General features: G+C 41.7%; 1 long non-coding RNA gene across 1 annotated transcript; it reads right to left on the minus strand.

The window, feature by feature from the left end:
• Nucleotides 1-318: 318 nt before the first annotated feature.
• LOC310765812 lies at nt 319-3118 on the minus strand. The gene is made up of 2 exons (XR_014549819.1): nt 2943-3118; nt 319-835 (listed from the first exon to the last, which is right to left on the minus strand). It is a non-coding gene; the product is annotated as an uncharacterized lncRNA (long non-coding RNA).
• Nucleotides 3119-10412: the final 7294 nt, after the last annotated feature.

Below are 10412 nucleotides of genomic sequence, written 5' to 3' on the forward strand. Positions count from 1 at the left end.
GAACCAGCGAGGCTGCAGTGTAATGTGCAAGTTTGTTTTGTAAGTAATAATAAAGTATTTATAAATAGAAATATGAAATAAAATGCTACCATATGCTACAAGGAATAGTCGGGAGCTTGCCCATAGCGGAGAGAAGGTGGAATTTGAGCTTCCACGCGAAGGTGGATACAGTACAAACACATCCATGTGATAATTGGGTAGGCAGCTGAGGTTTCAGTCCTTGGTGGGGGGGGGGTGAGGGGAAGAAACAGTTAATCATATAATTAAAAGCTACTTAAGATTCCTCCCAAACTGTGAAACTTCATTCAGATTTGCGACTTGTGAATTATTTATCACCGTTTAATTTTTAATAAATGTCCACATGCAGTGGATAAAATTTCCACTTTTGAGAGAGATACACGGCTCAGATTCCAGGCTTATGTGCAATTATTTTGAAATTATAGCGTACCCTCAGCCCAGAATATCATTCACATGGGTTATTATACATTTCCCTCTTTAAAAAAGAAAGAAAGAAGCTCAGATATGGTTCTGTAACTTTAAAGCAACTGATCTGAACATGGATTTCCATCTCCTCAGATAATATTAATTAGTGCAGTCTCTTTAAAGTTGTGATGGCCTGTTCCTCTATATGCTTTTCCCTCATAGTGCTCATTTTTAAACTCTCTGAAAACCAATGGGGAGGATATAGCCCAATCCGGAGAGCCATTCTACATCTAGACTCGCCCTCACGATGGTGCAGAGATTCAATTTGTATTCATGCTGTTGCCTCAGCTGCCATCAGTGGGAATAGGGAAAAGGAGGAGGCCAACAGTGGCAATATGGCCATTCACTACACCTTTAAGACAAAAACCAATATCAAATTACTTTTATACATATCTATGGAAAACTGGGCATACATGGGTACTGTGTCCCCAACCTTCATAAAGGGTATTGTAGAGCCAGTCAAAGGGCAACCCAAAAGATCAAGTGGCTGGAAGAATTCCTTTGTGTTTACAACATTTGGAGCTTTTTAGCTAAGGAATAAAGTCAGGTAAGAGGAGACATCCTAATGGTGCATAAAATTATACATGGTGTGTGGAGAAAGTGCATAAGGAAAGGTTTTTGATCCTTGGGTCATACACACTCTCCAAGATATTCCAGGGACAGTCCCAGAATTACAGAAGCCGTCCCAGTTTCTGATCTGATCCTGGAAGTTCCTGCTTTTCGATGTCCCTATTTTCACCAGAGAAATGTTGGAGGGTAGAAATAGGATGTATGTATTCCCATCTGAGAAATGTTGGCGGAGGGGATGCAATGAATGCTGGGAGATTCAGCACACACGAAAAGAAGTATTTCTTCATACGGTGCACAGAGTTTGCTACCTCAGAATGTAGTAATGTCCCTCAACTCTGATAGCTTTAAATTGGGGTTAGACAGACTCCTTGAGAATAAGGCTGTCATTGACTGCCACAGCTGTGATGGCTCTGTAGTTCCTCCAGTACTGAAGACGGTATGTCACTGAATACCAGCTGCTGCTGGGACTTACTAGCATACCCTCCAACATTTCTCCGATGAAAATAGGGACATCCCATTCCATAATGATAATTTTACTGTTTATACCCCACACATCTTACTGGGCCACCCCAGCCACTCTGGGCAGCTTCCAACATATATAAAACCATAATGAAACATTAAACATTAAAAACCTTCCCTATGCAGGATTGCCTTTAGATGGCTCGGGGGTCGGATAACTCCATACCCTCCAACATTCCTCCAGTGAAAGTAGGGACATCCTACAGAAAAATGGTACATTCCAGTATCAAATCAGAAACTGGGGTGGCTTCTCTAAAGCAGGAAAGCAGGGACATTTGGAGGGTCTGCACTAATAGGCAGAATGCTGCTGTCCTCATGTCTGTATGTGGGCCTTTGGTCTGATCCAAGAGAGCTCTCATTGTCTTCTTAAAAGTATTTCCCTAGGATTAGTCTGAATGGGTTACTTCACAGGAATCGTGTCTTTACCCCTTCCCCTCTGTTTTTCTTATTAAATTCTTCAATATAAAACTGAAAAACGAGAAGGGAAAATAAAATCCTAGCAGTTGAACCTATTTGGGTTTTGTTTATTTTAGCGCTTAGAACTTTGCTGGAATTCTCTTGTTTTTGTTAATATAGGTTCTGCATGGTTTCAGTTGTCTCTGTCTTCTTGAAAGTGAAATGAATGTTTGGAGAAGTTAGTGGAGCAATAAGAAGAAGAAGAAAAAAAAAGGCAGACCCTGTATTTTTCCAAGAGATAATGAGACAAAGCAACTGCCCATAACTTTATGGCTCTGGAAACCAGTCAGAATGATAGAGGCCCTGAAAATGACAACCAACAACATCTATTTACAAAACTCAAAAAGGGTCCACAGATTAACAGCCTCACGAGTTGCCTCAGTTGTAGAGAAATTCAACCGTCGTGGTGTTCTGCAGCATAGTAATTTTAGGAGAAGTAGACAGGGACAGTTTGGATCTGGGACTGGAAGATACAGTAGAAGGAGCAAGTTAAAGTGGTGCCTTGGGCTTATGTATGGGCATGTTGTAGAAATATCTGGATAAAAAGGAAAATGTGAAACTGCCACTTAGGCTAAGAAAGAGAGAAAAAGAGAATGTAGGCACTTGGACATAAAAAGGGTATCTGATCCCCAACCCCTCTCAAAAACCTGTCACTGATTTTGGTGATTGTTTCTGCTGTTATTAGTTTCCAGATCACTGCCAGAATCTGATATTAGCTGTGGACGGGACACAGCAGCCAACTCCTAGGTGCTGCGGTCCCTTCGGCCTCCTCCCCAATAAAATATTTGAGGGGGCCGTTCACCTCCAGAGTTGATGGTTGTGGCGTTTGCCTGTTCATTTAGAAAATGTTTGAACGGGGGGGAGAGATAGGGTTAAAAATATAGACCAATAGGAAAGCCGGAGGCGGAGCCTACCTGTGTATAAAAGGGCTTAGCCCGAGGTTTGAGTTGTTGTTGGGAGCTGTTGGTGGGTAGTTGGTTGGTTTTAGTGAGTTGGCTGGTTAGGAAAGGCAGTTGGAGAAGCAGTTGGTAGGCAGCTGGTAATAGAGAGAGAGTTAGGGCAGTGGGTTCTTGAGTGAGGGGAGGTAGAAGAGATAGAGAGAGGAAAATAAGACTAAGAAAGTTTGGAATGCTGTAAAAGTTTGTTTGTGTCTGAAATAAAATACACTCTTTATTAATTGAGAACCTGACTGAGGCTGAAGTGATTTTACCGGGAAGGACCTGGTTGGTGGCAGCGGATTAGTGGTGTACGGGTCAATAGTCCGTGAGACGACCGGGGGCTCCGTACGAACGCTACAATGGTCATCACAATTCAAATAGTGTGTGCGTGCAGTGTCATGTGATTGATCATGCAGGGTGGGGCTTACCTGCCTCCCCACCCCAGGAGGGGATAAGTTGATGGCTTAAAAGGTTAGATCCCTTTCACAGCACCATGGCCCTGATCCAAACCATTTCTCCCTTCCAATGCAGTTACTTTTCCGAAAAGTACTTCTATGTAATGTGTAGTTCGGCCCTTGACATTCAGGGCCCTTTTAGATTTGGGAAATATTAGAAACACCTCAGCTGAACCTGCTGGCATGGTAGGACACAAGACTTTTCATTAAATAATCCAAACCATTTCTCTCTTCCAATGCAGTTACTTTCCCCCAAAGTACTTCTATGTAATGTGTAGTTCAGCCCTCTGACATTCAGGGCCCTTTTAGATTTGGGAAGTATTAGAAACACCTCAGTTTAACCTGCAGGCATGGCAGGACACGAGACTTTTCATTAAATAAGTCTGTCTTTCTCTTTGTCTGAGAGTTCTATACACATCCCACCTGCGATTACTTCCTTGGCAAGGAGCAGATATTTGACGTTAAAGAGATGTTAATGCAACTCTGCAACATCTTTAAAGACTTCAGTTCATACAAGGTTATGTAACCAGTATTGCAAATCCTCAGATCTACCTGCCTGCCTATCTACTTACCTTACATATTTCAGGTCACATATATTGCCATTGCATAATTTATGATATCAATATCTCTTGTATTTCTCTTTTTCGATAAAGTCCTGGCTGCTCATGTTACTTTACCATCCGCTTCCTGCTGCTCCTCCTGTTAAGCAAAATAGTGAAACTGTGAGTGTATTTATTTAGTTAAGCAGGAAAGGGATGGGGAAAAAAAGATCTACAAGAACCTGATTGTTCCTGATTGAAAATTTTGTCTGATTTTTCCTCAGTGCCTCCCTCCATCCTGCAACCTTTGATTTGCTTGGATCACTTCTTTGTTGATTGGGAGAGGGGGGTGGGAATCAGCCCTTTGCCATGGGTGTCCTTTAATTCAAGTTGAATCCAAAGTATAACTTTTGATTACGGCAGAAAGTAAACTCCGATAGGATTAAGGAACCCCTCTAGGAACTGAGTGCATATTTGTTGGGACTTAAAGCATTCCCTGAATAGCAATTTATTTTCAACCACAACAAACATTTCTTTTGCTTAGATCTACCGTCCTTGCCACCATAGCCTCCTATCTTGCGTTCCTTTTGAACTGCTTGCCAGTAGTAGGCTTGCTAAAAATAATTTATGTGTCCGTACACCGCTATATCACAAGCACATTTGCCTCAGATGTTTACTGTTTATCTCCCTTTTCTTCTCAACTGCATTGCAATTCAGTTTTGGATGCTGATTGTAATGTTCCTAGGGTCACCAAATTCCATAATGGACAGGGTTCGCACCTCTGCAGTATACCCCATTTTGAAGCAGAAGAAGGGCTAAGAGGGGGAGGAAAGGAAATCAAACCCACAACAAACACTTGGGGATAGGGAAAAACTACCAGACACCACCAAGTTCGAGTATATATTGTAAAATCTATACATAATAATCTGCTCTGCAAAGACAGATTCACTTTCTTTTATTATTACTTAATTGCACCCTGTGAATCGATACAATGTTTCTTTTTTTAAAAAATTACTATTCTTCTACTACTTCTACCTCTCTTTGCTTCTCTTAATTACTGCGTAATTACTGATACATTTCTGAATACTTTATATAGCAAATTGTATCGTCTGCTAAAAATGCATTATATAATACGTTTAGCATTTACCTTTATAAAACCATGTGTACGGCCACAAATCTTAAAAAACCAAAAGCTTAAAAATATCAGATGTTGTCTGGGCCATGAATTGGTCTTCTTCAGTGATGTTTGTAGCTTATAAAGTATTTCACGATAATTTTAGTTGTTCATTAAAATGTTATTAACAGGTTTCTTTTACATCTGTGGTTATGCAACCATTTTATAAAATTGCAAGGCATGTGTTATTAAATTTATTATATGTTTTTGATAACACATAGACTAACTTGGTGGTGCTGGATATTTATTTATTTTAATCCCAATGCAAAGGACGTGTTAGGATTATTTCAACTGGTGCTTTTGTACATGTACAAGAGCTTTTGGTCCAGCAGGCTCAGATTTAGTGTCCAATAATAATAATTTTATTATTTGTACCCAGCTCATCTGGTTGGGTTGCCCGAGACACTCTGGGTGGCTTCCAACACATAAAAGAACATAATAAAACACTCAACATTAAAGACTTCAGATGTCTTCTAAAAGCTGTTCAGTTCTTTAATTCCTTGACATCTGATGGGAGGGTGTTTCACAGAATGGGTGCCACTACTGAGAAGGCCCTCTGCCTGGTTCCCTGTAACCTCACTCCTCACAGTGAGGGAACCACCAGAAGGCCTTCAGAGCTGGACCTCAGTGTCCAGGCTGAACACCACAACCCATGAATCCTGGTGAACCTGTCCAGTGGTGGCTGGTGACTGATTGCCAGGAGTAGACCTCATATACCATGTAAATCTCTCCCCCCCCCCCATGCTCTGGAGTGATACAACATTGGTGGCCCTTTGGCCCTGGGTTTAGGACAGACAACAAGCAAACACATATTCACAAAATGCACAACTAACCTATGGAATTCTCTATCACCATATGTGATGATACCTCCTAACATTAAATGGCTTCAAAAAAGATTTGGACTCACCCAGAGGGGAAACCTCCATGTTGAGACGCACAAGTTATCTGAGTACCAGATGATGAAAAAATGAAATCTTACTTGAGCATTGGTAGCTATTAGCTGAAAATGAAAGAATAACTATAATCCCACAAGACTGATCACCTTTCTGCACTATGGCCTGATTTATCTATTTGGCATAACACATTTATCCAGTATATCACAGTACAGTTACCAAGGATATCTTTTTGCCAAAATTATATCTCAGTAAAGTTTTTTTTATATATCCCCACCCTGGTTTACTAATTGTTTGGAAATGAGATGAATAGGGAGCATCTTCTTAGCCTATTGTCATTGCCACCAAACAAAATGTTGACATCTCTTCAAACATTTCCACCGACTAAAGAAGAACAGAAGCTTTGCTCACTAAATCTCAGTAGCATTAAAGCTTGAACATGTGCAGTGAGATGTTTAATTAACTCACAGGGCCAATAATAATAATAATAATAAAAATTATTTATATCCCGCCCTCCCCAGCCGAAGCTGGGCTCAGGGCGGCTAACAACAATCAAAATAATCCAACATTCTAAAAACATTCATTATAAAATTAATTAAAATCAAATCAAAATCAAATTGATGGCAACCATTAAGCAAAATTCTGTGCAAGCCTAATGTCTACACGGAAGTAGTAGTAGAAGAAGGGTTTGGATTTGATATCCCGCTTTATTACTATCCGAAGGAGTCTCAAAGCGGCTAACATTCTCCTTTCCCTTCCTCCCCCACAACAAACACTCTGTGAGGTGAGTGGGGCTGAGAGACTTCAAAGAAGTGTGACTAGCCCAAGGTCACCCAGCAGCTGCATGTGAAGGAGTGGAGACTCAAACTTGGTTCACCAGATTACGAGTCTACCGCTCTTAACCACTACACCACACTGGCTCTCAGTCCTACTGAGTTCAATGGGTCTCACTCCTGGGAAACAGAGTATAGAGCTGCTGTCCAAATTAATATTTATTTATTTTATTTTGACAATTTATATACTGATTAATAACAGTTGCCTCTAAGTGGTGTGCTTCAAGGCAGAGGCCCTGAGATAACATACACCAGCTCTTTTAGTTCCCTTGGGTGCAGCTCATCAGGCCCTGGATTTGTGAATTCATTTAAAGTAGCTAGGTGTTCCCTTACCACCTCTTTTGTTATCTTGGACTGGTCAGTCCTGTCTATAATCTTCAGAATTTCTTGGAGATCAGGTGAAGTCCCTGCAGACTGGAAGTGGGCAAATGTCCCCATCTTCAAAAATGCTATTTTTGATACCTGTCTTGCTCTGCTTCTCCCCTAAGGTTATTACAGTGATACCTCGGGTTACATATGCTTCAGGTTACATACACTTCAGGTTACAGACTCCGCTAACCCAGAAATAGTACCTTGGGTTAAGAACTTTGCTTCAGGATGAGAACAGAAATCATGCTCCAGCGGCACAGCAGCAGCAGGAGGCCCCATTAGCTAAAGTGGTGCTTCAGGTTAAGAACAGTTTCAGGTTAAGTATGGACCTCCGGAACGAATTAAGTACTTAACCCGAGGTACCACTGTATAGTGGAAATGTAAGCTACAAAATTAGCCTATGTGTGCATGTGTACAGGCAGAGACGCATATGATATTATCTGATATAGGCATGTTATTATTAAAGGCTGGAAATAGGCAAATGCTGATGGAGAGCAGTTTCAAGCAACTTTGCCAGCTTTGAATCACAGTTGGATTTACAATTGTTGACATTTTTCTACCCCTGCTTGTTAGGAATCTGGATGTCAACCACATTTTTCTACTAGGAATATTCCCAGAAATGGGTTTTGGACTCCTGGCCAAGAGTAATTGCTTCAACAGAATATAGACACTTTGACTGGATCTGCACTGCTGGTTCCCCAGTGCAGGCAAAGCTTAATTTGAGTCAGCCATCGCCAGGCTAGATAATGTTTTCACGGAAGAGCCTTTCAGCCCCTCTCAGTGTTTATATTCATTCCCAATCATTGCTTAGGAGAGAAGAATTTGTAATGTCGGTGGACATTATTGCTCATGTAGGTCTTACATTCAAGTAAGAACTGTAAGGAAGGAAACATCTGCATCACAATTCAAAGGGGCAATGAGGCAGTACATATTTTATGCACCACATTTATGAAAAATGCCGGGGGAAGTGCAGGGGTGGAGGAAGGGGGTGCGGTGGGGGCAGTCCACCCTGGGTGCCCTCACTGAGGCGGGTGACATTCGTCGCGTTGCCTGCCCACAACTCCCAAGCCTACCCTGAGCTGTCAGGGGGAGGGATGGAGCTGCGCCACCTTGCAGGCAGCCTTCCCCCATTTCCCCTTCGTTTTGACAGCTCAGGGGAGGCTTGGGAGTCGCAGGAGGGTGGCGCACCATTGCCCTCCCTCCCAGTCTGCTTCCCGGGGGGGGGGGGAAGCCTCCCCGAGCTGTCAAAAGGAAGAGGGAAGGGAGGAAGGCTGCTGGCAAAGTGGTATGGCTCCCTCCCTCCCCCTGCCCAGGAAGCAGCCCACCATGGGTGGCTCACCCCACCCCCATGGGTGCACAGCATGTGCGCCGCTCCAGGGTGCCGGAGCAGCTAGCTCCGCCTCTGGGGAAGTGGCCATCATAGCTGGGTATGCCAGGGCAGAGGCTATTTCCTCCATGTAGCTTTATCCAAAGAAGGCTTCAGTTGTATGAACTGGCCCCATGGCGGCACAATCTGAGTTTCTCAAGCCATACCTTGAGCTTATTTATGACATCTCAAAACTTCTGCTATCAGAAAAAACTGTGAGGAGAGAGAGAGACACTGTTTCCATCTGTCTTATCACAACTTCCAGCCATATTTGTCTACCATAATGGAGCTGGCTTTTTTGCAGCGGTGGGGGGAGGAGTGGAGCAGCAATGTGGGACTACTTTTGGCTGCAAAGGTGATGAATATTGATTATTGACATATTGGTTAAGCTATAGGGTTGAATTTTTAGCATTATTATTATTATTATTATTAAATTTGTATGCCACCCTTCATCCATAGATCTCAAAAAATAAAAATACAAAATAAATAAATACAATACATAAAAACAAGAACTAAAATTGTGATGTTAGAACTTTTTTATTATATAATTTGATTGTGCACTGTGTTTATTTTCTGTGAACTTTTTGAGCACAAATGTATCTGTAGAAGATACAATAAATATATACATTTGGGTATGCCTATCAACAAGCTCGTCATCTGAACATAACCTTAGCTGTCCAATCCACATCTTTGAACAACAATATTGATAAGGATAAGTGAGCAAGTTGGTCAAAGAAAGCACAATCATTTAAGAAAAACAGGTGACTGGAGAAGATTATTTTCTTCCAAATCCATTGTTGGCATCATAGAAATACAGGAGAAGGCTCCCTCTTCTTACATGAGATTTCCTTATTTTCACTGATAGAGTTGACATTATTAAAGTGCTGTCCAATGTGTGCTGTGATTTATGGGTTCGGATAAATTCTCAATTCCTTCAGGCACCTCTATATTGGCAATAAAATGCGGATTTAGTAGAAAAGTCATGGAAAGATTATTGCCATGATTTTGAAAAAAAAAAAAAGATATGCTAATTATCATGCAGCTGGAGCTGACAATCTGCCAGCTGGAGGTGGAAAAGGAAGGGACTTCCAATATGTCTCTGGCTTAGAAACTACTCAGATCTCTTTCAGAGACGGGTGCTCTATTTTTTGCATTTAATCAGCTGAAACAATGTCACGTGCTATTGCACCCTGTGCCAGGAATGAGTTAACTTGAGCCTTGTGTGGTCTCCCAATACTCATTATATTTACTAAGCTAGGGTACTCAGCAAAGGTGGAGCCAATGGCCTTCCAGAAATTAGTGGATTTAAATTCCCATCAGTCCCAGCCAGCCTGGCCAATGGTCAGGGATGATGGGTGTTCTAGTCCATGAACCTTTTGAAGGGCCACAAGTTCCCCAACTCTGTCCTAAAGGTTTATACCTCAACAGACCCTCCAAGTGTCCCTAATATCCAGGGACAGTCCCAGGTTTACAGAAGCCTCCCTGGTTTCTGATGTGAGCACCAGGTAGTCTAGACAGAATTGGGTAGAACTCAACCACTAGACCTAGCAAAAAGAACCACCGCTATTTCACTGGTTGCCAAACACTTTCTCAAAAGGTTCTCAAGCTTTATGGAGAGTTTAGAAACTTTTTGAGAACTTTGGTTAAGTAGCAATCCCGTCAAAGGATGAGCCTAATCAACAAGTAAAGGTTGAATTTTTTATAGACTCCAGGCGATCGTTATTGTAATGGACATTAAAAGACACATGCATTTATCAGCCCATTAAAATCAATGTTATTATCCAAATGGATTTACAAACATTAAATACATCTTCCCA

Source organism: Podarcis filfolensis (assembly GCF_964270895.1).
Source record: "Podarcis filfolensis genome assembly, chromosome: 6".
Taxonomy (NCBI): Eukaryota; Metazoa; Chordata; class Lepidosauria; order Squamata; family Lacertidae; genus Podarcis; species Podarcis filfolensis.